General features: G+C 39.6%; 1 protein-coding gene across 1 annotated transcript in view; it reads right to left on the bottom strand.

The window, feature by feature from the left end:
- Nucleotides 1-27,721, bottom strand: part of LOC136863507 (uncharacterized) — a 366,127-nt gene that overhangs the window by 97,451 nt on the left and 240,955 nt on the right. The gene's annotated exons all lie outside the window — the stretch shown is intronic.

The following is a 27,721-nucleotide window of genomic DNA, read 5'->3' as shown; positions in this document are numbered from 1 at the left end:
GAACTTAAAGTAGTTGAAAATAAACAAAAATGTATATCAGAAGTTCCAGAAACACTAAAAGACTAAAAGAACAAAAAAACAAAAAGGATTTGTCCAACGAATAAAATCAGAGGTAGTAAATTATTAGAGAGGAAAGGAAAAATATTTATCTGAATGCAGCAAGAAAAAAGTTTGAAAAGTTAAAAGTATGATGTAATTACCAAGAATGCAGTAATTTAAGAACAAGAGATAAAACCATTTATTCAAGATTTTATATTATTATTATTATTATTATTATTATTATTATTATTATTATTATTATTATTATTATTATTATTATTATTATTATTATTATTATTATTATATTTGCCTTTATTTGTAGGGGCAAAGTTAGGACTCATGGTCCTCTCTTACACTTAACCACACTTCATTAACATTGTACATCTGAGAGCAATATTCATAATCTTATCTTAAAACTACCATTACAAACTAGAAACAAAATATGAAACAAAATAACAAACTCTATAAATATTCTTAGTCATGTCTTAAAACTATCGTTACAAATTAAAAGTTGATTGACACTAAATACCATAAGCACAGTAAACGTACATTCATACACACATTCACTCTACCAGATTCATTCAGCCTGGCGGCACACATCGAGGAGATGCTCACGGCAAGACAACTTGAAGGAATTTAAGGATTTTATGGCTCTAATGTTCTGGGGGAGAGAATTCCATATTCTAGCTCCATTTGCAACAAAGGAACGGCTAAATGCTGCTGACCTGCTGAGAGGGATAGCAAGTGTACTGCCAGAGCGTGTGTTATGCTGGTGGAAAGAGGACAGGAAATTGAGTTGTGAAGATAAGTAGTATGGGATATTCTCTTTTAATACTCAAAAGATTAATACTGCCACGTGGAGGTTTCTATATTGTTCAAATTTTAGAAGGGAAAGTTGTCGATAATAAGGGGTAACATGAACATCATAGCGTAAGGAAAAGATAAATCTAATACATGAGTTCATAGCACGTTGTAATCGGTTTAGTTGTTCTCTCGTGGCATCAATTAGTACTACATCACAGTAGGAAAATATAGGGAGGATAAGAGTATTTATAAGCCTAATTCTCATGTTTAGTGGCAGCATATTTTGATGATATTTTAGTGGGTGAAGGGACGCATACACTTTTCTACAGGTATTTGTAATGTGCTCTCCCCAGTTAAGATTCTCGTTTATAATTACACCAAGATTTCTTACCAAGTTTTCGTACGGAATAATTTTACCAGATAAAGTTAGTGGAGGAATGTTTTTGTTTTTTGCCGCACTGATTTGTTTCATCTGCCCAACAATAATAGCTTTAGATTTTGATGGATTAATTAAAATACAGTTTTCAAGAGCGTATGCACAGATATTATTTAAGTCAGAGTTCATATAACCTATTGCTTGATTGATGTCTGAAATTTTGGAATGATAGTAGATCTGTAGATCGTCAACATACAAGTGGTATTTACAGTGTCTTAGCCATGTCGATATATCGTTAATATAGATAACAAAGAGAAGTGGTCCAAGTACAGAGCCTTGTGGTACTCCTGAAAATTTCATTACCCATTCGGATGACCTATTCTGAATAATTACGCGTTGTTTTCATTCCGTAAGATATGAGAGAAAGAATTCTAGAGCTGTCTGTCCAAGGTGAAGCGATTTCAATTTAGCAACCAGTACGTCTATATTTACTGTGTCAAAAGCACTGCTAAAATCAAGAAGTGTAAGTAACGTCACCTGCCTTTCGTCCATAGCGCGTCTCATGTCATCTGTAACTTTCAGCAGGGCAGTGGCCGTACTGTGTCCCTTTTTGAAACCCGACTGTAAAGGGTCAAGTAGTTTGCATTTATTTAAATAGTCGGTTAATTGCACGTGTACTATGCGTTCAAGAGGCTTGGAGAGAGATGAAAGTATACAAACAGTTCGATAATCTGTTATAAGTACAGGTGAAGAAGTTTTGGGAACAGGATTTATAATGGCATTTTTCCACATTTTTGGAAAGAGGCCACTTGTGAGGCACGTGTTGTATATATGAGTAATGGCAGGAAGAATAATGTCAATGATGTGTTGTATTATGAGTATGGGTATTTCATCAGGTCCTACAGCAGATGATGTGATTGATAATACCTCACGTTTCACATCAATCTCTGTGACTTCGCGAAATTCAAAGAATGGCCTATTTGGTGGTGGCTGGTTCAGAAGAGATTTTATAGTCTGTGATATTGTGTGTATTTCCGGTTTAATTTTTACTTCAGAAAAATGAGCATTCAATCTCTCCAGAGAGATGTCTGCATTACATGGCTGGGGCAAAGCTTTCCCAATTCCAATGGAACGAAGTTGTTTCCAAGTGTTTGACATATTTAAATTTCCAGCCAGGTGATTGTATAAAGAAAATTTCTTATTTCGAATTATTACTTTAATTCTATTCCGAAGTGTCCGATACTGTTCAAGCGCTCTGGAAGAGTGTGTGCGTCTGTAGAGCCGGTGTAACACGTCACGGTGAGACATCATTTGTTTAATGTCATCGGTCAGCCATGGAGAAGGAGGTCGGGAGACTTTGGCCGTACGCTTAGGTGCATGTTTATCAAGGAGACCAAGTATAAGTGAACTTAAAGTTTCAACTTTCTTATCGATACCGTTTATATTTTTTACGTCATCCCAAGGACTATTCAAGGCGTCAACTCTCAGATGATCTAAGTTTATATGTTTAATGTCCCTGAATGTGATGTATCTGGACTTATACTTCGGTACTTTGAGCGAGTAAGATAAGTATATTAAGTCATGTGACAATATGCTAGGGGTAGGAATTTGTCCATGTGATACTATTTTCTGTGGGTTGTTAGTGACCATTAAGTCAATTAGTGTATGTGAAGATGAGGTATGATTTGTCGGTTTAAGTGGAAGTATTGTCATGTCACACGTCTGGAAAATACTTAAGAGTTGCTTTGTATCTCCAGCCTGTTCCAGTAAATTAGTATTGAAGTCTCCAAATATTAAAATATGTTCATAAGCAGGTGATAGTCTCTGTAGGATGTCTTCAATGTCTGAGAGGTGACCTACTTGTGGTGGCCGATAAAAAACTCCTATTAGGGCTTTAACTGTTGTCACAGTTATCTCGGCAAAAATGAACTCAGGTCTCGGGTCAGCACAATGGTCAGATGTGCATACGATTTTACATTTAATATCATCTCTACAGTACAAGGCTACTCTCTTTTATCTATTCGGTCATGCCTGTAAATATTATAGCCCGTTATGTGTACCATACTACTAGGGATATTTGCGCGCAACCAGCTCACACTGATACAAGCTACGTGTACATTACTGTTTTCAAGGAGAGCTGTTAGCTCCTCATGGTGAGCAGGTAGGGATTGAGAATTTAATGAATGCAGTTCAATGAACGAGCGTTGGCCTGAAATACTTTCACTAATGAGCCTTGGCAGCGGGGTGTCTCTGTTCTCGGATAGGAGAGGTTAGGGGTAGCGGGACAGTCAGGTCCACAGCTGGTAATGGTTATAACAGTACTCATCACACAAAGCAGAATACCAAGAAGAATACATGCTTCTTAACTGCGTATTTCCTCTGATATCGCGCCGACTCTTCATGCACTCAATTACATTCACACTCAATAATAAAACACTATAATACAAACTTAAATTAATCCACATTGTCGTTACTTCACACTGTTTCACCCCCTAGCTGCTTGAATAACACTGTTAAGGTCAGCTCGTGTGGTCACTTGAATTTTCTTCCCATCAGAGCTTAGAATAATGATACGTCCATCCTTAGTCCATACAGATTTCTGACCGAAGTGGTCACGCGCGGCGTTTAGTATGTCCTTTCTCGTTGCTGTTAGTGATTCTGTTATCAGCATACCCGATCCCTTCAGCGATTTCTTTGCACGCCAGATATGGTCACATTCGTGATATCGCGTGAACTTAATTATGATGGGCCTCTTCCCTCCCGTCACTACCTCAGTTGTTGTTCTCCAGGGTTTCCCAATCCTGTGACAGCGATCTAAATTGTCCAATGTCAAGTCTATTCCTAGGTGGGTTTTCACAACACCGAACACCTTGTCATAGACGTCCTCGTTCGGGGCTTCTGCCACCCCGTGGAGTAATAAGCAGTTTCTCCTGCTGTACTGCTCTGCTTCGTCGATTAGGTTGTCCTGTTTGGAGATCTGGTTGTGCATTTGGGTAAGTTCGGACTTCACCTCCTTGAGCTCCTCGGTGACAGCAGCTCTGAAAGACTGGAACTCAAGGGCGAGTGCGTCTAGGGAAACATCGCCGGGGTTGGTAGCACTGCTGTTGGCGGCGCGCGTTGCTTTCTCGAAGCGAGCTTGGATGTCGTTTAGCTTTTCTTCGAATGAAGAAATCCGCTTGTTCAATGACTTTAGAGACATTGTGAATGAACGTATGTAACCACTGAGTGTTATTTAGTAATGAAACTTGATCTAGTACATACGAATTGCAGTTAAACTTGCTGATTTGCTAGGTGGTTTACGGAGCTCTCTCACATGCACTTCTTCACTGCCGCCATTTTTGCTTATTTTATTTTAGTATATACCTCCTTTTTAATACATATCAAAATGGTTTTAAATTAGAAACACCCTGGAAAAATTTAACCACTGAAGGGCAAACAAGAACATTATTTTTTTTTAATATTTAATTAAAAAAAGGAACGTCTACAGAAAAAGTGGCTAGAATAAATCAAGACACATAAGATAATTTTGAAGTTGCAGTTGGGACTGAGTTCACTGTATATGACATATCTTCAAAACTGAGAACAGCAAGGAAATTAGGAGTAGAGGTTTAAAACAGTAAAACATCAGCAGACTGAAAATGCTTGAAATTTATGACATCAACGTTGTTTCAGCATTCTTCAAGTGATATAAATGAAAAACATTTCACAATTAACAACTGCAAATCCCATATTAGCACAGAGTGGCTGATGACCTTTATATTTGACCACTTAATAGTGCAACCACCATCACCATCACCATCATCATCATCATCATCACCATCATCATCATCAGTAGCAGCAACAGCAGCATAGAAATACAGGGAACACATCACATCCCTCTTAGCTCTTATATCCTCCTCACATTTTAACATTACCTTCTCATATACTTTAGTTCCATTCCCAATTGTCACATCAATACCACCCATTAATACTAATCTTATCCTTGCTGTTCACCCCGAAAAGATCAACTAACAATCAGTGGAAAACTCAGGAGATAATAGACCTGATTGATGAACGATGAAAATACAAGAAGGCTAGAAATGAAGAGGGCAGAAAAGAATACAGGCGATTAAAGAATCAAGTGGAAACAAAGTGCAAGGTAGCTAAGGAACAATGGCTGAAGGAGAAGTGCAAGGATGTCGAAGGTTGTATGGTCCTGGGAAAGGTAGATTCTGCATACAGGAAAATCAAGGAAACCTTTGGAGAAAGGAAATCTAGGTGTCTGAATATTAAGAGCTCAGATGGAAAGCCACTTCCAAGGAAAGAAGACAATGCAGAAAGATGGCAAGAACATATCCAACAGTTGTATCAAGGTAAACATGTAGATAATTTGGTTTTGGAACAAGAAGAGGCTGTTGATGCTGAGGAAGTGGGAGACCCAATTTTGAAGTCAGAGTTTGGCAGAGCTGTGAGAGACCTAAATAGGAACAAGGCACCTGGAATTGATGACAATCCTTCTGAATTACTGACTGCCTTAGGAGAATGCAGCATGGCAAGGTTATTCCATTTAGTGTGTAAGATGTACGAGACAGGAGAAGTCCCATCCGATTTTCGGCAGAATGTTGTTATACCTATTCCCAAGAAAGCCAGTGCTGACAGGTGTGAAAAGTACCGCACCATTAGTTTAGTATCTCATGCCTGCAAAATTTTAACACGTATTATTTACAGAAGAATGGAAAAACGAGTTGAAGCTGAGTTGGGAGAAGATCAATTTGGCTTCAGAAGAAATGTAGGAACATGTGAAGCAATCCTGACTTTATGTCTGATCTTAGAGAATCGAATCAAGGAGGACAAGCCCACGTACATGGCATTCGTAGATCTAGAAAAGGCATTCGATAATGTTGATTGGACCAAGCTATTCACGATTCTGAAGGTGATTGGGATCAGATACCGAGAACGAAGAATTATCTACAATCTGTATAAAAATCAGTCTGCAGTGATAAGAATCGAGGGATTTGAAAAAGAAGCAACAATCCAGAAAGGAGTGAGGCAAGGCTGCAGTTTGTCCCCCCTCCTCTTCAATGTTTACATAGAACAGGCAGTAAAGGAAATCAAAGAGGAATTTGGAAAGGGAATCACAATCCAAGGAGAGGAAATCAAAACCTTGAGATTTGCCAATGATATTGTTATTTTATCTGAGACTGCAGAAGATCTCGAGAAGCTGCTGAATGGTATGGACGAAGTCTTGGGTAAGGAGTACAAGATGAAAATAAATAAGTCCAAAACAAAAGTAATGGAGTGCAGTCGAACGAAGGAAGGTGATGCAGGAAATATTAGATTAGGAAATTAAGTCTTAAAGGAAGTAGATGAATATTGTTACTTGGGTAGTAAAATAACAAACGATGGCAGAAGTAAGGAGGACATAAAATGCAGACTAGAACAAGCAAGGAAGAGCTATCTTAAAAAAAGAAATTTGCTTACTTCAAACATTGATATAGGAATTAGAAAGATGTCTTTGAAGACTTTCGTGTGGAGCGTGGCATTGTATGGAAGTGAAACATGGACGATAACTAGCTCAGAAAGAAAGAGAATAGAAGCTTTTGAATTGTGGTGTTTCAGAAGAATGCTGAAGGTGAGATGGATAGATCGAATCACGAATGAAGAGATACTGAATCAAATTGGTGAGAGGAGATCGATTTGGCTAGATTTGACAAGAAGAAGAGATAGAATGATAGGACACATCTTAAGACACCCAGGACTTGTGCAGTTTATTTTTGAAGGAAGTGTAGATGGTAGGAACAGTAGGGGTAGACCAAGGTTTGAATATGACGAGCAGATTAGAGCAGATGCAGGATGCAGTAGTTATGTAGAAATGAAAAGGTTAGCACAGGATAGGGTGGCATGGAAAGCTACATCAAACCAGTCTATGGAGTGATGACTCAAACAACAAACAACAACAACATGATAATAAAACTCCTTCTTGGCCAAAACCAAACATACTGATTTTTTTCTGATCTGTTCTTTGTTACGACAAAGATAGGTGGAATTTCCCATTTACTTTTCCTGACAGTACCGACCAATGTAAGTCGGTGATTGGTCGGCAGGCTCTGAGCAACAGGAATGGATGTGTACCAGTTGTCTGTGGTAACATTTCTCCCACTTTGTGAAATTGGTTCCACCAGCCTCTCAACGACACTTTGAGCACTGTTGTTCAATGAAAAGCGTCCATCAGGCTGCTTGCCTGCGTATACTTCCAAGTTGCAAGTATAATATGTTATTGCATCTGCAAGGGCGTAGACCTTGATGCCATACTTGGCAGGCTTGTTAGCAATATACTGTCGAAACGTTTCGCCCCCGTGTGCTAGGTTGGGGTCATCAGTTGGTACCTAGCACAGCTACCAGGACGCATGGCTAGTGCATACAGTGGAGGCCACTGCATAGGCTACTTGAAGACACCTCCAGTGATGGCCAAGTAGGCATCAATTTTTAGGTGGTGAGACAAAGTCTCTCATAGTGCATTGGCGCTGCCGGTGTCTTCAAGTAGCCTACGCAGTGGCCTCCACGGTATGCACTAGCCATGCGTCTTGGTGGGTGTGCTAGGTACCAAATGACGAGCCCAACCTAGCACACGGGGGCGAAACGCTGGCAACCAGGAATGTGTTAGCTGGAAAATTTATAATGTCCAATATCGGACCATTTATATTGGTATTATAAATTTACTCATTTGGGACAAATATTTCAGATTCCCTATGGGAATCAACATCTATATCATCTGATAGCCAAGCAGGCATCAGTTTTTGCTAAAGAGACAATGTCTCTCATAGTGCATTGGCACTGCCGGTGTCTTCAAGTAGCCTACGCAGTGGCCTCCACAGTATGCACTAGCCATGCGTCTTGGTGGGTGTGCTAGGTACCAACTGACGAGCCCAACCTAGCACACGGGGGCGAAATGCTGGCAACCAGGAATGAGTTAGCTGGAAAATTTATAATGTCCAATAATGGACCATTTATATTGGTATTATAAATTTACTCATTCGGGACAAATATTTCAGATTCCCTATGGGAATCAACATCTATATCATCTTAGTAGTATGGAATTGCTCTACACCAGTTACATCCATTGCCCATAAATCTCTCAAATTAGTGTGGGAAGATTTTAGTACCCCAGCTAAGTACAACAGTCCGATGACCGCTTTGATCTCGGCTCTGTTAGTATCGGCACCATCCCTGTCCCTTTTATAATTTTCCCTTGCCTGTGTGATACAAATATTGGTGTATGTAACAATCTGGTTCAGTACACCATCCGGAAGAAAGAGCATCCAGGATTCCACAGGTGAGGTGACATTTCTAGTCCGGTTCGTAGGTCCAGGCAGGTGGGTAACAATATTACGCCGTCTGGTACACCTGCAGCCATTATTTGATCTGCAGTGCGTGTCCCATACTGTAGTCATATCTCTTCCGGTATACTGAGGAATACTAAAGTGATTCACATTCAATCCATCATCTTCAGAGTCAGCAGATTTCTCAGTGTTGGTGTTGTGATCACTATTCTCGACATCATCATCTACATCGTCTGCCTCTTCCTTCGAGTAAAAGTCAAAGTCACTTTCATTTTCCTCACCACTGAACAATTTCTTTTCACTGCACCTAATCCTGTTTCTAATTGTTCATTACCTAACACCTCTTTCTCAACACTTTCAAGCAACCTGAGAATGTTTTCTTGTTCAGTTGAATTCATCTTGGTAACACATTATAGCACACGAGCACTCGTGCGTGGTCCAAAAGACTACAGCAATCATTAAGAGAGAGTGCACACGTGGTCTAAAGCACCACAGTCTAACAGTCTAACTGTTGTAACAGCAGATTTACTTGATAATACGCCCACCATGGATGTCGTGGGTTATCATTCTACGTTGCGATTTTATTTTACGCAAATAAATATCACACGAGAACACATTCACTTCCTTATACAAATTACTTTATTTACACTGTACATCACAAAACACAATTATACACGGTTGCAAATGACACTATATACAATACTCAATAGCGGAGTACCCTGAAGTCGATTCTGACCAGTTCAGATATCAACCACACTGACTCGCGCACTATAACATGCACTCTCTTGAGTACACCGACTCCGCCTCAGAGCCGAACAGTTACTCGCAGACCATCACTTGCCTGAGACCTAAGAACTAAGAACTAAACTCACTGACTGACAGCTCGATATATATACTATTCGATCAACCATCTAGAATGATCGATTTCTGGAAAAGTTCTTACAACACTCTAATGGAACACACTCAAAACATCGATCGACCAGCTAGTCAAATGGGTACTCGAACATTCGTCGACTATTTACTAATCCATATGGAAACATCTACAGCATTCGTAATGTCTCTACATGTATCTGGTTGATAAAACCTTACAGTAAGTTTCCAGAACCTTTCACTTATACCAAATTATAGTACAATAAGTCTAACATACGAACATTATGGAATTTTCTACCGCTTTCGACTATATGGATTTTGAGGTTAAACTTATACACAATACATATTTGAGGTTATACAATTTTATACTACATATTTACAGGGAAACCATATATTAGTCATGTTTAGCATTAAATAAACTATAATTAAAATATATTAAACATACTAATTGAAGGTTTTACACCAATTACGATGTCGTACCTACAGCAATTATCCCAGCTAAAACCTCCGATATCTACACTGTACAATCCTTAATCTAGGTCTTAAATTATATCTAGGTGTCCTTATATCTATTTCTTCGACTCTCTTACTCCTCGCTATTCAACTACACTTAGACTACCTCAATCACCCTGTCTTCTTGTTGGCGTCGTTGCAGTTCACATTTCGCAGCCAGATAGTTCTATCGGTGGCCACCACCTTCCCATTGGGGATTCGTTGGGTCTGGCTGACGGTGTCCCTGTTCTTGGTAGCAATGATCCGCAGGTCCTCGCGTGGCAGCCGACACTCCACTGACTTTCCCCTTGGTCGTGCCTTTGTGTTCTGCCAGGACGTACGCATCTTCGTAGTCCACCGATGTGATGCATGGGGGAGGCTCGCACGTCATGGTTTTGGTCCTGTTGAGTCTCCTCTTTTTCCGGGGTGCTGAATACAACATTCCTACCGGCATATGATTTCGTGCTGGGACTAGTGTCCTGGTTAGGTGGCACCCTCGTTTGTCGGTTGTTGGTGTTACAATGATCCCGTCGACCCATGGAGTTGCCATCTTCATGATGCCGGAGCCACCATCCCTGTTTGTAGGCTTCACCCATGTCTCCAGAGCTGTCGTGCTTTCACACAGGGCACTCGGTATTTCCGCTGGGCCTTGAACTACGGACTCCACCATTGCTACCATGATCCCGTCGTCCCGTGCAGTTGCTATCTTCACGATGCCGGAGCCGCCATCACTGCTTGCAGGCTTCACCCATGACTCCAGAGCTGTCATACTTTCGCACAGCACACTCGCTGTTTCCACTGAGCCTTGAACTATGCACTCCACCATTGCTACAATGATCCCATCGTCCCGTGGAGTTGCCATCTTCACGACACCAGAGCCGCCATCACTGCTTGAAGGCTTCAGCCATGTCTCCAGTGCTGTTGTAATTTCACACAGCGCACTCACTGTTTTAGCTGGGCCTTGAACTATAGACTCCACCGAGGCTCGTACTTCGTTGTCCAAAGACTTGATTTGGTCTTTTATCCCTTGAGACTGGGCCTTGATTTTCCACCCGAGTTTTTTTTATTGGGCCTCAATTTTCTTTAGACTGGACCTCGATTTTTCCAGACTGGGCCTCGAGTTTTTCGGACTGGGCCTGAATCAAAGCTATTAGTTGTGCGAACATAATGCTTACCCGGTCGTTGGTTTCTTCCTCCGAGGTGACTTCGAAGTCGAAACTGCCTGGGTCCTCCTCGTTGTCTATCAAATCCTGGCGCAGCCTCTCCTGTAGGTCCGCTTTTCTTCCAGCCATCGGTAAACCTCGGGATGCCAGCGCTTTCCGTAACATCACCACGGTCATTTGTTCGATTTTCATTGCCGAATCTTGAAGTGTCCTGCCACGGTCGCCAATTTATCGTTCTACGTTGAGATTTTATTTTACGTAAATAAATATTAAACGAGAACACATTCACTTCCTTATATAAATTACTTTATTTATACTGTACATCACAAAACACAATTATACACGGTCGCAAATGACACTATATACAACACTCAATAGCGGAGTACCCTGAAGTCGATTCTGACCAGTACAGATATCAACCACACTGACTCGCGCACTATAACATGCACTCTCTTGAGTTCACCGCCTCCGCCTCGGAGCTGAACAGTTACTCGCAGATCATCACTTGCCTGAGTCCTAAGAACTGAGAACTAAACTCACTGACTGACAACTCGATATATATACTATTCGATCAACCATCTAGAATGATCGACTTCTGGAAGAGTTCTTACAACACTCTAATGGAACACACTCAAAACATTGATTGACCAGCTAGTCGAATGAGTACTTGAACATTCGTCGACTACTTACTAATCCATATGTAAACATCTACAACATTCGTAATGTCTCTACATGTATCTGGATAATAAAACCTTACAGTAAGTTTCCAGAACCTTTCACCTATACCAAATTATAGTACAATAAGTCTAACATACGAACATTATGGAATTCTCTACCGCTTTCGACTATATCGATTTTGAGGTTAAACTTATGACCAATGACAGGGTAAAAGAGCCAGTATGTGGTCTTTTCCCCGCTGCCCGAGTTACCGCGGGTTAAAAGTCTGGATAAAGGTTACATCATGCTTATCACTTGTAAATAATCTTTCGTGTTTCCACTTGCCCAGAAAAATTCTAATTTTTTGTGTGTTGCCATACGTGAACTTTGGAACCTTTATGTACCAAGGACATCTGCATAGTATTCTAGGTGTATCTAGGTGTCCGTAGGTAATAAGTTGCAATGACAAACTTGTTTCAAGACAATTTTGAAAGAGAAATTTACCAATGATATCTGAATGTTAACTGAAAAACCTTCAGGTATCTTGTAGTAAATGTATATTGTTAGAAAGCAGAATTGTCTAGACTCGTAGCCAGAATATGTAGTTGCAATGAGAAGTTAAGCTGAATGATGTGTTGGTAAATGGTATGTTGTTGATGTTAACATGTGAGAGTTCAATGTAATGAGTAAGAAATAAGAGTTGTAAGTTGAGTTCAGGAGGTTGTAGTGTTGTTACTACAGTGATACCACATTGATCAGTCGTGAACAACCATGTATTTTGCATGTATTAAGTTCAGTTCAATTAGTCGATTGTTGTAAGAAGTTAGTGATCAGAGAGCAAGTTGTTGTAGTGATATTATGATGGTATTGTGAAGTCAGTTACAAGTGAGTTAGAGTTGTTGTGATGTTGATTATATTGTCTTAGATCAGTCGTACTGATACTGCTTTGTGGATCAATCATAAATTACTGTGTTATGTATTTGTATATGCACCTATATTGTATGTGTGGCAAGTGAAATGTCGTATGGCTTTTAGTGCCGGGATATCCCAGGACGGGTTCGGCTCGCCAAGGTGCAGGTCTTTCTATTTGACTCCCGTAGGCAACCTGCGCATCGTGATGAGGATGAAACGATGATGAAGACAGCACATACACCCAGCCCCCGTGCTGTGGGAATTAAGCAATTAAGGTTAAAATCCCCGACCCAACCGGGAATCGAACCCGGGACCCTCTGAACCGAAGGCCAGTACGCTGACCGCTCAGCCAACGAGTCGGACATGTGGCAAGTGAAAAATTTATATAGAGTAGTGGTTTTATTTTGCTGCATCGTTTCATCTATGTTAAATTTGCAGGGTGACAAGAATTTGGAAAATTGTAACAGGATTCTGAGACACTGTGGCAAATTTATTGTTTACAAATCTGAGTATGATACTTGCGTTGAAGTTAGATTATCATGGATGAGTTGATGAGTGATTTAAATACTGTGTGAAGTCTTGGAAGATACTGGAAACATGAAAGTTTTCCTGAAGGACCTTACGATCAGTCAATTGCTAGGGGCTTTACGTTGCACCGACACAGATAGGTCTTATGGCGACAATGGGATAGGAAAGGCCTAGGAGTTGGAAGGAAGCGGCCGTGGCCTTAATTAAGGTACAGCCCCAGCATTTTCCTGGTGTGAAAATGGGAAACCACTTCAGTCAATTGAAGGGACAGTTGGAAGAGCATGGACTTCCTACTACAGGTAGAAAATGAGACCTAACTGTGCAACTCCGAGAAGAGGTGATCGCCGATGGACTAAACCCAGATGAATTTTACAAAGAATATGACCAGGAGGGATGATCTTCAATATCATGACAGAGTGTGAACATCCAAACAATGTATGCAAAGGTGATGACCACATTCCAGGGGTTAAATTCAAATACATCAAATCTTGAACGGACCCTAAATAGCAAGATAACACAGTGAATTTCTAGATTTCTGATGTCCATACTCAGTTGACAGAAGATATATCAGACATTAGAATGAAATTAGGACAGGTTGAATAAATTGAAGGCCGAGGAAAACAGGTTGAAGAAAGTATTTTTACTTTGGAGCAAAATGTAGAAGTTATCCTCGACAATGTGGAAGAGACAGTTCTCTTTGATAATGTGGAAGAGACCAGCCTACATACTTGGGAAAATAGGTCAGATCAAATTAGTGAGACAGCTCCATCTTAAAGCCTACCGGGGAATATCGGACAATTAGACCCTAAGGTCATGAAGGAGAGATTCCCTGAAGAGGACTCCGCAGAGCTGTTCCATACTGAGCGAGTTGGCCATACGGTTAGGGACGCATAGTTGTGAGCTTGCAATTTTGAGCTAGTAGGTTCGAACCCCACTGTAGGCAGCCCTGAAAATGGTTTTCCGTGGTTTCCCATTTTCATTACATGTAATAAACTTCATCATCGGTTCCGTATTGACTTGAGCATAAATAAAAATTCTTAAAATGAATTTACAAGTATATTGTCCACCTGTTCAATGCAACATTGTTACCATTTAATAGATAGTCTGTCTAAAACATTTTACAAAAGTACATGTTTCGACCTTACTTGTGGTCCTCCCAAAATTTCACTCTATTCTGGAACTTAAACAACAGAAAACATTTTATGATTCATTAAAAATAGTCCACCTAATTTTGTAAAGAACTCTTCCATTCAAACTAATTTTTGTTCAAACCTGGACTTATTTCTGTTCAAATAAGCATTCATCTTACTACAACAAGACTGAAGAAAGATGAACATTTTAAATCATTTTAAATATTGAGTTTTGATTATAACTGTTGAATGTCTTATTTCACTAGTTTCTTTATGTATCATTGTTCGAAACAAGTCCTTTTATATCATGTTTACCAGGTGAGTTAGCCATGCGCGTAGAGGCGCGTGGCTGTGAGCTTGCATCTGGGAGATCGTGGGTTGAGCCCCACTGTCGGCAGCCCTGAAGATGGTTTTCCGTGGTTTCCCATTTTCACACCAGGCAAATGCTGGGGCTGTACCTTAATTAACGCCACGGTCACTTCCTTCCAACTCCTAGGCCTTTCCTATCCCATCATTGCCATAAGACCTATCTGTGTCGGTGCGACGTAAAGCAACTAGCAAAAAAAAAAAAAAAAAAAAATCATGTTTTAGACAATCCATTTATTAAACAGTAACAACTTAGTATTGAACAGGTGGACAATATACTTCTAAATTCATTTTAAGAATTTTTATATATTTTCCCATTTTCACACCAGGCAAAGGCTGGGCCTGTATCTTAATTAAGACCATGGCCGCTTCCTTCCCACTCCTAGCCCTTTACTGTCCCACTGTCGCCATAAGACCTATCTGTGTCAGTGCAACATAAAGCCAATTGTAAAAATAAAGCTGTTCCCTAGACGCCAACTGCACTGCACTGGGAATGAGAAGATTCGATCATCTCCCATTTCTGGTCAGGATGACATAGTGTCCCTGACCAAATGGCAGCATAACTAGCAGCAGGAAAACCATTGGGACATTAACCTAGTTTAGGACAACATGGAGAGAGTTCACACTTTATCTTATCTTTTCTGTTAGTTATTTCTCTTTCCTTCATTCTCAATACTAATTCATTGTCATTTTTCTTTGTAGACTATACTTTGGACACAATGTATTCAAGTGGAGTCCTATTTGTTCTGTGATGACAAAATATTTTAAGATAGAAATTTTTTTAAGATCCTTTCAGTGACTCTGATCTTCAACTTGTCTTAAGTGTTTCACTGTCAATACAACTGTAATTTAAGTGGACTTCACTTCCATAAATTCTATGTACTTCATCAAAAATATTTTAAACATGCAGTCAACTACAGTGATTCAACATTATCAACGTGTCTAAAAGTTCTCACCGATAACAAGTGGACCTTACTTTATTTTTATTTTTAAATAGACATAATAACATGGAACATGCCAATTTGGACCACTGATGTAGTTTTTAATTTTGGCAGTTTCAGTAGAAATGTGATGAGTTTTTATATGATTATTCAGTTTTTGTGAGGTTTTCCAAGACTGGTGATGCACAATGACTTACATATATGCACAATGTTTTGTAGCTGAGGAAGGTTAAGTTGAACTGAAACATGTACCGTTTTATATTTTAATTAGAGTTTAAATCACAATGTACCGTACTGAAAAAGAGGAACAAAAGCTATTTTCCAGTAGAAAGGAAAAAAACAATTTAGGTATAAGAATTTTAGTAAGTCAATACAGAACAAACATGTAGTTTTTAATGTTGCCACTGATGCTTTCATGGCCCGTACTTGTAGACATGATACTGCATAGGTTTTTGGGCTTATGCCATATCAAGAAAATAAGATGAAATTCTTTACGTTTCACACAGAACTGTGCTCTGCGTCATCAGAAGAAAATCTCGACTGTCCACGCGAAAGGCTTCTTAAACAAGTTAATCCCCTAATAGGCTGACATATGACAATTGGATGGTTGTTATGCATCAATTGACCAAGTGCCAAAATGGATTGGACTTTTATTCTCAATATGATTTCGCGGGAAATGAATTTTGACCAAACGCAAATCCCTCAATCATTAAATTGAAGTTTTGCATCAAGTGACCAACCACCATTTCTGAGTCTGAATTACGCATCAAATGACCACACGACAAGCGTGCAGTCGCTTGGTCGTGTGATGCTAAATGTAGATTCCTGCGTAGAAGATTCCCGCACAGGTTTTCTTCCCTGTGGCATACGCCCAGAACCTAAAGTCCTCCGATATGGAAAAATCGAAGTTGGATGAAAAACTGGAAACGTTTCGTTTTGACCTTGAAAAAAACACTGCCATTGTCCCGTATTTCCACAAATGTCATTTTTCTACAAGCGCCAGTTGTGGTTATATAACTTATGGATTCATATTGGGAAAGATAATAAACGTCATTGTTATGTCTGGTTGGAAGGAAAAGCAGGACGAGGGGCTCAGGAGGTTGGATCCTGCTTGTACAAGCATCTCATGGAAAACATGCACAACGCCAAAGAAGTCATATTGTGGTCAGATTCTTGCAGAAGCCAGAATCGTAATATAAAGATTGTTCTACTTCTGAAAACAGTTTTGGAACAACACCCTACCATCGAAAAGATTACACAAATATTTTTATTTCCAGGCCATAGCTTCCTCCCTAACGACAATGATTTTGGAAATATAGAATGTGCTTTCAAATTTCAGCAGCGCCTCTATACCACCGAAGACTATATAAATGTAATGAAGATGTGCCAAAAGAAGAACCTGCTTGTTGTGGACAGATTGACCGGACCGGATTTTCATAGTACAGTTCATCTGGAGAAGCACATTGTAAAAAGGAAGCAGGCACAAACAGTGAGAAGGTGAACTGGCTGCATGTGAGAGAAATAGACTTGAAGGAATATAAACTTTTTAGCATTTTCTTCAAAATGCATTTTGAAGCAGAACGCAGTGTTGAGGTGAACATTAAGAAATCTACAGTTGGTCGCGGCTTCAGAATGAAAATGGATCAGCTCTACAGGGTCTGCTCACTGTTATGGCCCAATGGAAAACCAGTTTCAGAAGCGAAACTTAACAACCTCCGCTCTCCCATGGAGCTAATTCCCAATGATGCTAAGCCTTTCTGTAAGGCCTTGTTTAGCGATCCTGGAATAGACAATGATATAGATGGGTTTTAATGTGGAAATATAGATTCTGAACTCGAAAATTCTTAAAATCCTGCATTATATTACACTTGGAGAAACTATGTGTTTATGATGCCTTAATACTATGATATAGCAGTGTAATATCTATACTACTGTATATTCTAAAATTCATGTTTTTTTCTGTCATGTTGTATGCTGTTACGTATAATTTAATCCTGTACTTAAATAAGCAATACAATTAGTTAACAAGTATTTTACGCTGCACTGAATTTTTAAAAGTCAAATCGATCACTAAATGATAATTTTATTTGTTGGTCAAGTGATGCAAAACAAAAACGAATGTAACCGCAATAAAGCATCAAGTGACCAAGCAACATTATCTCAGATTACGACGATGTACTTCAAATATCCCCAAATTTAATACATTAAGAAGAAAATTTATGTTTTTATCTTCATTTTGGTGTATAATACCTCACATTTAAAAGGAAATATGAATTAATACAAAGGATTTTGCGTTTGTGTCAATATCTCAAAATCTACTTCTGGCACTAGGTCAAGTGATGCATAACACCATCCAATTTACACGTTATAATAGAAGTGGAAATGGTACGTTCATTTGCCACCAGATGGCTCCCCGCACATGGCACCACGCTAGCGTTCGAAGCGGAAGCTGACCGAACCATCAGAATCAGTCTAAGAGGTTCACATAACATGTGTACGTGACATATGACATTGAGAATAGCCTGGAATGAAACATCTGGCGATGAGGAACGTACGAATTTGAAAACACCGAGACGAAATAACAATAATGAAGGGACAGGGAAGGGAACTACCAACGTAAATTATTAACGGCTGGCAACCAGGTATTACTTAATTGATAGCCAGTGTCCCTGTTGGAATTGTTAGAATTTTTACGTATTTCCACAGCTTCCCGTATAATCCTGGACCTGTAGTGTCTAGTGTGGGTTAAGAGCTCAAGCATCTTGGAACATGACATCATGACCCGGCGATAGAGCGTGCTCAGCTATTGCCGATTTGTCTGGTTGGTTGAGACGAATATTACATTCATGTTCCTCGGATATGGGTACCAATGGACCAGCATGTTTGGCCGATGTATACCTTACTGCAAGTACAGGGAATTTTTTATACCCCAGGATGTAAAAGTGGGGACAATAGGTCCTTGGTTTTACTCAGACTGTGAGCAATTTTAGTGGCGGTGCCAAACACGGTTTTTATATTGTGTTTGCGGAGAACCATGGCAATTCGATCTGTGGTTTTGTGCATGTAAGGCAAGTAGGCAGTTCCCTTCACTTCTTCCTTCTGTGAGCTTTGCTTGGTCATTTCTCTGGGATGCAGGCCTCTATGAACCTGCAAATCGCTGTAACCATTACCCTTGAACGCGACTTTGAGCGTGTCCATCTCCACCTGGATATTTGATGGCTCACAAATTCGTCTCGCCCTCTTGGCGAATGTCACGAGAATGCCTTGTTTTTGTGCTGGATGGTGGTGAGAATCTGCATGAAGATAGTGATATGTGTGGGTAGAAGTAATGTCCTAACGATTACAAGTGATTATTTTCATACCTACCATATTGAAATTCAATTATTAAATATTAAACAATTAATTTATTGATGCCGCCTATTCAATATTAGTAAAGTCTTTAGGACTATATCACTGCCATTATATTCAATTTAAGTGTGGTACATGTTTCGCCTGTCATCACAGGCATCATCAGCCATGAATTCTAACTCCAAGTCAGAGCTCTGAGTGGATGCTATACTAGGATTATTCATAAATCATATTTTTTATATAACAATTTGCACTGAAGTACAAGAACATTAAGGTCATAATTTGGAGTGAATAAGCCGTTCAGGCTTTGAAGTTCTAATGTGACGTCCAACTAATGTGAACATCTAATGGAAATAATACTAAGTGTCAACTATCATAATGCCGATAATGAGAATGGCATGAAACAAGTGGAATTTAAAACATCTATACATTTTTTCAGCCTATTAGAGGATTAACTTGTACTAGAACTATTCTTAAAAACTTTTTTTAACACTATTTTCACTAATGTATATAACATATGGTACAATTTGGAAATGAACTGGCCCATCTTGTCTTAAAGTTCCAATGGGACATCCTACTCATGTACACATCGAATGGAGATAATACAAGATATCAACACTCATAATGCCGATATTGGGATGACAATTGTAGTCTATTGGAATCATAACATTCAAACATTTCTTTTTACATTTGTAGGAGATCAAACAGATTCAGCTTATTAGGGTTTTGGGATGGCCCAAATATTCTATAGATCAACATCACTTTCTTGAAGAATGAGAATCACTATTAAAGTGGAGTGCCGGTTGGGTGGCAAGAATGCTGGTAGAGAGCTTGATCGAGTTTCATTAAATAACCGATTATTTCATCTCTGTATAAACATGCTGTATGTTGCTTTGTTGTGAAGCCTTTTGAAGTTATTCCATGTAAGCCTGAAGAGGAGTTCAACTGGATTCTGGATGTAAGTATGCGGCTAGTGAATGTGTTGAAATCCTTTAGACGTTACGAGGAAGTCCGGTTGTGTTGCTTGTGTGAGGTGGTCATAGGTTTGACGGGTACCGAAGCAATATCCTCCTCCTCAAAATGCTTCATAAAGAAATTAGCCACTACGGGCGAAAGTGGACTTCCCATAGCCACTCCGTCTGTCTGTTTGTAAAAATTCCCACCCCACAAGAAATAGCTGGAACTCATGCAGTGGTGAAATAGCTTAGTAATATCCTCAGGGAACAGGTGTTCAATGAGAGACACGACCGAGTCAAACGGCACTTTAGTGAACAAGGACACCACATCGAAACTCACCAAAAGTGCATTAGGTTGAAGGGTTATGGTTGACAGCTTGTTGACGAAATACCGAAAGTCCCTGACATATGATTCAGTATGTCCTATGTGTGGCTGAAGCAATTTGCTTATGTATTTAGCCAGAACATATGTAAGAGAACCTATTGCACTAACAACAGGTCTGAGGGAATCATCTTTTTTTATGGATCTTAGGCAGTCTATATAATCTAGGTAGCACTGCATCCCCCAGGGACAAATGTTTAGCCTCCTCTTTTGGAATTGAAGATTGCCTTAAGAGTTTCACAGTGGCGTTGGACACACGAATGGTGGGGTCACGTGAGCTCAGTCTGTAAACAGGCTCTGACAATATAGCTGAGATCTTATTCTTATACTCGTCAGTGTCCATAACCACTGTCACATTACCCTTATCAACTGAGAGGATGGCGAGTTCAGAATCATCTCTAAGTAACTTCAGAGCTCTCCTTTCGCCTCTTGTTAAATTGGGCAGGGGTACAACAGCGGACCTTATGAGTCTCGCACATTTCTGTCAACTCCTCAGCCTCATCCATAGGTAGTTTCTGGATGGCTGCCTCAACGGAAGTAATTAACTCCTCAGTGGGAATTTCAGAGGGAGCGACAGCGAAATTAAGACTCGTAGCTAGAACTGCCGTTTGGTTCTTGTCCAAGTATTTCTTGGAAAGATTGACGACAGTTTTACTAGCATCCAGGTTCGTGCAAGAGACCACCTGTTTCTGAGCTAGACGGATTTTTTTCGGCGTTTTCAAATTTGTACGTTCCTCATCGTCAGATGTTTCATTCCAGGCTATTGTCAATGTCATATACCTATCAATGTCATATGTTACATACACATGTTATGCGAACCTCTTAGACTTATTCTCATGGTTCAGTCAGCTTGCGCTTCGAATGCTAGTGCTGTGCAACGTCCGGGGAGCCATCTGGTGGAGAATGAATGTACCATTTCCACTTCTATTATAACGTCTAAATTTAAAGAGCCATTGTTTAAGAAACCTTTGTCATGGACAGTCGAGATTTTCTTCTGATGACGCAGAGCACAGTTCTCTGCGAAACATAAAGAATTTCACCTTGTTTTCTTGACATGGCATAAGCCCAAAAGCCTATAGAGTATCATATCTACGTAGTTTTTAAGTTGTACTGCTGTATGATTTTGTAGGCTAAAACCACCCTTTGCTGGAAAGGCAGATTGGAGCTTTTGAAACATTACTATACAATTTTATGCTCCAAATATCCTGGGTAGAAAGGCAGACCCATCAGGATATCCTCAACTTGTTAAAAAAATGGCTTCTAACAACCACTAAGGAGCAAAAGCTCAGCTACATCAGGTAAATTATGAGAGGTGAATGAAATGAACTTCTCCAACTCATCATCTATGGGAAAACTGAAGGAAAAAGTTCAGTGGGGAGGCAAAGAAATTCCCAACTCAGTGACTTACACCATTGATATGGACAAACTTCTAATAAAATCCTTTGAGCCACTGTTTCCTGGGTCAATTACATTGCCAACCTTCAAATGGTAATGGCGTCCTACAAAGAAGAATGGCATTCCATGCCATCTCTTTGCTGACAGATCGGAACATTCAGTCTTTTTTTTTTTAACAGTGGAAACCATTTCCTTTCAGTTTTGACTTAGTTAATCTGTAACTGTGAGGTTTTCCAGTCTGTTAAAACTAATTCAGAATAAATAGAAAAAACATGAAAAAGAAAACATTTTATAACAGATTATACCCGATAACTTAATTAAAAAAAGAATGACACATTTCGTTCTTGCAAGATCAACAGATTGTATCAAATTACACTTTTAATTTTTTGAACCATATTTCTTATTTTTATAGATTGATGAATATTACATAAAAGTGTACAAACACTTACGTTAAAATTCTTGAGATTCTCCCTGACCAAGAGCTCACTCCCCGTTGCCTCACTGAACAAGAGCTCAAGTGCCTCACTGAACATGAGCTCACTTTCAAGTGCTTCACTGAAGAAGAGTTCACTGCCAAGTGCCTCGCTGTACAGGAGCTCACTCTCCGGTGCCTCACTGGACAAGAGCTCACTACCAAGTACCTCACTGAACAAGAGCTCACTCACCAGTGCCTCATATAACAACAGTTCACTAACAAGTGCCTCACTTCACAAGAGCTCACTCTCAATGCCTCACTGAACAAGATTCCACTAGCAAGTGCATCATTGAACAAGAGCTTACTCTCATGAGCCTCACTGAACAAGAGTTCACTAGTGCACCCTTGAAAATTGGTTATTGGTTTGTATGGAAAGAATATTTTATTACTGGGGTGGAACAATGCATAAAATTATCATCCAGGAAGGTGATTTCAACTCTGCACTGTCTGCTAGCCCACAGTAAAACAGGTTTTCCCCGTGCCATGTAAGCGAGTCTGGGTTTTTTTTTTTGTGCCTTGTTGAAGACACCAGAGGGGTAGCACGTGGACAGGAACTCTACCAGATTAAAAGCGATCAATACTTTGAGATTTTGACGTCACGATATTTAACCAATTGAATCGCAAGGTTAGCCCGATCGCTAAATCTCAGCCAATAAAATTCAATTAACAAACACACCTACGTCTTGAAGAAATAAATACCCATGTACCTGGGGAAATCTTTCTCATTTGCATTCTGCTCATTCTGCTCATTCGCTCAATTGCTCAGTTGCTCAGTTGTCTACGGGAATAATTGTTCGAGCACACGTGTTATTGGAAACGGCGTACCGACATGGAACATTACCAGCATTCATTTGATAAAAGACGATAATTTTTCTGCTTCTGAGGAAATTTTGTGACACAGAAATATCGGAAACGCAGCAGTTCAGATTTCCTTAACTTTATAAATCTGAAGAAAATTTTTTAAAGTAGGTAAAAACTGTGCCATCTTGAAGAATCAAGTGTGTGTTGGGAACTATTTCTAAAACAGATCTTTTAGTTTCAGCTTTCACCAGAAGACGGAAGATCCCTAGCAGTCCTGAAATATTTCGGAAGAATGGAACTTCAGCATTACGACGGAGTTTGTAATTGTCCTAAGTCCTCGCCTGCTGCAGCCATGTATAATTAAAATGTGAGGCATAATTCAGCCCGGGAGAGAATAATATCAGAGATGGAGTTCGGTTAAATATTCACTGATCATCAACCGAGTCCAGAAGCCAAGTCTACTACAGCTAAGATTTTAAATTATACTTTTCTCTATTTTCTGTTGTAATAATTATGTAGACGTAGTCCTTGCTTGAATATTTGAAATCATTTCTAATAGTCTTTGTAGTTAGGAATTTCACTCTTCTTTCACTGGTGTTGGTAGATTTGATGTGTGTGAGAGTGTATTTGGGACCTATAATTTGTTCTATTTGAGTGAGTGCTTCGTGACATGTTCTCACTGTCCCATGATAAGTCGAGGAAAGTGTTAAAAATATTTGACCCACGCGATAATAGTTATTAATTTATAAAATAATGATGGAATAATTTGTGAATTATTTGGGACAGAATATCGACGTGCTCTGTGAATTTAGGATTTTTCCTTGATGTTTTGTGGTTTACCATAGATTCGAGTTAGAATAGAGTCATCTATGATTTCATTAAACCATAGCCTGCGATGACGCGACCGCGCGCGTATAATAATAATAATAATAATAATAATAATAATAATAATAATAATAATAATAATAATAATAATAATAATAATAATAATTGACATTATTACGGTCTAATAGAATGTTTAAAGGTCATGAGTGTAATTATTACTGTGCTTATAAGTGATTAATGTGTGCTATATTGAAGTAGATGTTGGCCTGGAATATTGGTCGTGGTTTGAATGTCCACAAATTTTGCTTTTACAGTTATTGGTATTTTGAGACTTGTAAATGGATCTTAAGATAGGATTTTATTTGTGTGTCCATTACACGAGTCAGTTAAGGAAGAGAGTGTGTCTTTGAACATAATTTCTTCTTATGCAGCACATGTTGATCGATAATTTGAGATAATAAGAGATTAAAAATAACGTAGTCGTGACTCATAGACCGTATGCGCGAATGTTTATTTATCTGTGACTGTAGGCAGTTCTATGGAATTTTTAGTGATGATTTCTACTGTAAAATTATCCTGGAACATCGTTGTGGAATCTATTTCATTGGAAAAGTGATAATCCTGTCACAATCACACGTCAGACGATCGTAATGGTAGCCCTTGTCTGATATTGTCATCGGGAGAAACTCTCATATTTCGAATAAAATTTAAAATTAAAAATCAAGAGATAGGGTTCGATAAATCTATTTGATAATATTACCGTGGACCAAAGCTTGAATGTGAGATGGATGGATGACTGATTTTGTTTGTAATTGTGATTTTCATGGTTATATTTCGTCATGATATGTGTACGCTGAGCGCGTAAAGTTTCGATTTTTTTTGTTGTTTTGTGGCGAGCATATTTGGCTCAATTATGAATCTTTAAGTAATTTTATGACGGAATAAGATAGATTAGGATCTTTGCTTCGAGGGAAAATACTTAAGCAAGGATCGCGTCAATGAACTAAGCTCACAAAATGTAAAATGTTTAACTCTACAATGCGAGAATTTTAAGTCTTTATTGTGAGTTGTGCACAACACTAGGTCAATTGACATAAAAATAAGAATCTAATGAGTTAGATATTGGATTTCAAAATAATTTTATTATATAATTTGAAGCTTAAATAATTAATTAGAATAATATTTAATTAATAGAAATGATTTATTTGATTTTTCGTGTGAGGTAAAAATTTGACTCACGGTAAAATGAATCGCAGAGTATTGTTAATTTAAATAATAATTCAAAAAAAAATAATTCAGATTTTTGATATTTTGAGATAGGATTTTCTCAAACAATAATTTATTTAATTTCCTAATACGATTTATTAAGACTTAGTTTCGTATCTTTGCAGAATGCAATTTAATGAAGAACTGTAGGTGAATTCCAGCAGGGAAGAGCTAAATATTTTTATTTCAAGATTTTGAAAATATTTATAGAATCTGGAAAGTGCTGATATTTTATTTAATAAATGTTAAAACCCATTTCTTTTTAGTGTTTTCATTTGTCGTCAGTCCTTAGATTGTCCCTGTCCCCTATAATTTAGCGTTGCCTATAAGCGAACGTTCCGCCTCTGGGACTTTTGCTTACCGGCTGGGCTGCCCGGCAAAACGGGGGCACTAGCAAGTGTCTCATTGAATATTAGCTCAACTTCGAGGGCCTCACTGAACAAAAGCTCACTCTCAAGTGCCTCACTGACCAAGAACACATTACCAAGTGCTACACTGATCAACAGCTCACTCTCGAGAGCCTCACTGACCATGAACTACCCCTGAGGTGTCTCGCTGACCAAGAGCTCACTGTCATGTGCCTCACTCACTAAGAGCTCACTGACCAACAGCCATTTAGATGGCAGCAGTGAGGTTAGCAATGCTCTGTTGTCCTCAAAAGTGAGATTAGGGTCCGTCAAGATGACAGCTGTGAAAAAGCACGTGGCTTTGTTTACAAGCAAGAGCACGTAGCTGTGACGTCATGGTCACGTGGTCATAGTGTCATAGGTTCAATGACCATGGTCAGGTCAATGACCTCGGGTGCTGACACAGCAGAAAAATTATGACACTTGTATCCAGAATCCCCACTTCTCCTCTACTCACCTCTCCCACTCATGATCAACGGTATGGTAATACCATTGCAAAAATCTGTGGAGAGCCTTTGGGTCATTATAAATGAAGTGTAAGATTGATGATGATGATGATGCTTGTTGTTTTAAGGGGCCTAACATCGAGGTCATCGGCCCCTAATGGTACGAAAAGAAATGACAACAAAAAATCAAAATCATCCACTGACCAAAATTAAAAAAGAAAAACCGTCATGAAGAAGGAATGGATGGACAGGAACCAAAAACAAAAAAACAACAAAAAAAGAGCAAACAAAAAAGGAGTGGATCCAACTCAAAAAAGATCATGAAGCACAATCCTGAATCGAGGATGCTTGATGTCTAAAGGGGTCCAAAATCCATGTCTAAGGCCCCTCAGAATGGTATATGTCGCGAGTGGAGTAGAACCATGGTATTTCGCAAGCTGCGGTACTAATCAAAGGTAGCGTAAACTCACGGTGTTCCAAACATTATGGTACTACTCACAAGTATTGTACATCGTAAAGGTAACGCAGACCTATGGTGTTTCTCACAAAATGGCGCCACTCATAGCCAACGCAAACCGATGAGGTTCCTCACCTAGGTGTACTATTCACGGGCGCCGGTATTCCCGTGGTGTTCCTCACATAGTGGGTACTAATCACTGGCAACGCAGACCTACGGTGTAGCTCGTATAGTGGTACAACTCACAGGCTACGCCCAGACGCGTGGTGTCGCTCACACGGGTACAACTCACAGGCAACGCCCAGACCTGTGGTGTTGCACACACGGGCACGACTCACGGGTACTGGAAACCCACACTGAACCCCCCTCGAGTGCTACGAATCACAAAAATATGGAGTACCTAACAGAGTGGTACTACTCGCAAGTAAAAGCGACCTATGGTGTTCCACGCGTGATGGTACTAAACAAAATTAGTTTCATGGTTCTAATTCAGTCAGCCCTTGGTTGCCCCTTTTAGTCGCCTCTTACGACAGGCAGGGGATACCGCGGGTGTATTCTACATGTGCGTCCCCCACCCGCAGGGGGTAGTGTGTTTGGTCCGCGAGAGGTATTTTATTTCCCTCAAGTCCGCCGGCAAGCCGGTTAGGACCCCCTATCCGCCACCTGGGATGCGCCACGTGGGAGTATCACCTCTCCCCCTGCTACGCCACCGTAGTAGGTTCGTGGAAGTGTAAGATTGGGATGAAGAAATAACTGATACTCGCCGGAAAGTACACACTTCGATTTAACCACTCCAAATTCACCAGTCGCTTCTTCCACACAGTACTGGTCCATACTGAAGGATACCTACCTATCAACAAAAGTTCATGAGATCTGTCTCTTGGGTCGTATCGGGTTCTTCGTCACTAGCTGAGGTAAAGGTAGGGTTCAGTAATTCTAATCTATCTACTCAAATGAAAGGTTTGATTAAAAAAGATGTTCCTATTTATTCAAGTAATTCCTGAAGCATTTATGATTTATCAACGGTATCATTGAACTCTAACATGTCCACTGAACACCACAATTATTTTTAAATAGAGGGTCAGAACACTGGTGTGAGCCTTTGACGTAACTGCCTGATGGGCATCCTCACAAGAAACCATTGTTTCAATCATTAATTTAAGAAAGGAAAGTCTGGAAATCCTTAAATTCGGCTTCCATGTGAGACTACATGTACCATCATAGTGATTCTTCATGGTCCAGTACCCCGTAACACGAACTCTGGACTCTGGGTATAATTAAGGCAGTCCAATTGGTGTGTGCCACACTGTGGTTATACGGCATGGACCCTTAATTGAATCGACATGACCTGTGACTATGTCATGGA

This window comes from Anabrus simplex, chromosome 2 (genome assembly GCF_040414725.1).
Source record: "Anabrus simplex isolate iqAnaSimp1 chromosome 2, ASM4041472v1, whole genome shotgun sequence".
Classification (NCBI taxonomy): domain Eukaryota; kingdom Metazoa; phylum Arthropoda; class Insecta; order Orthoptera; family Tettigoniidae; genus Anabrus; species Anabrus simplex.
The sequence above is the reverse complement of the archived record's forward strand: the minus strand, read 5'-3'. Positions and strand labels throughout refer to the sequence as shown.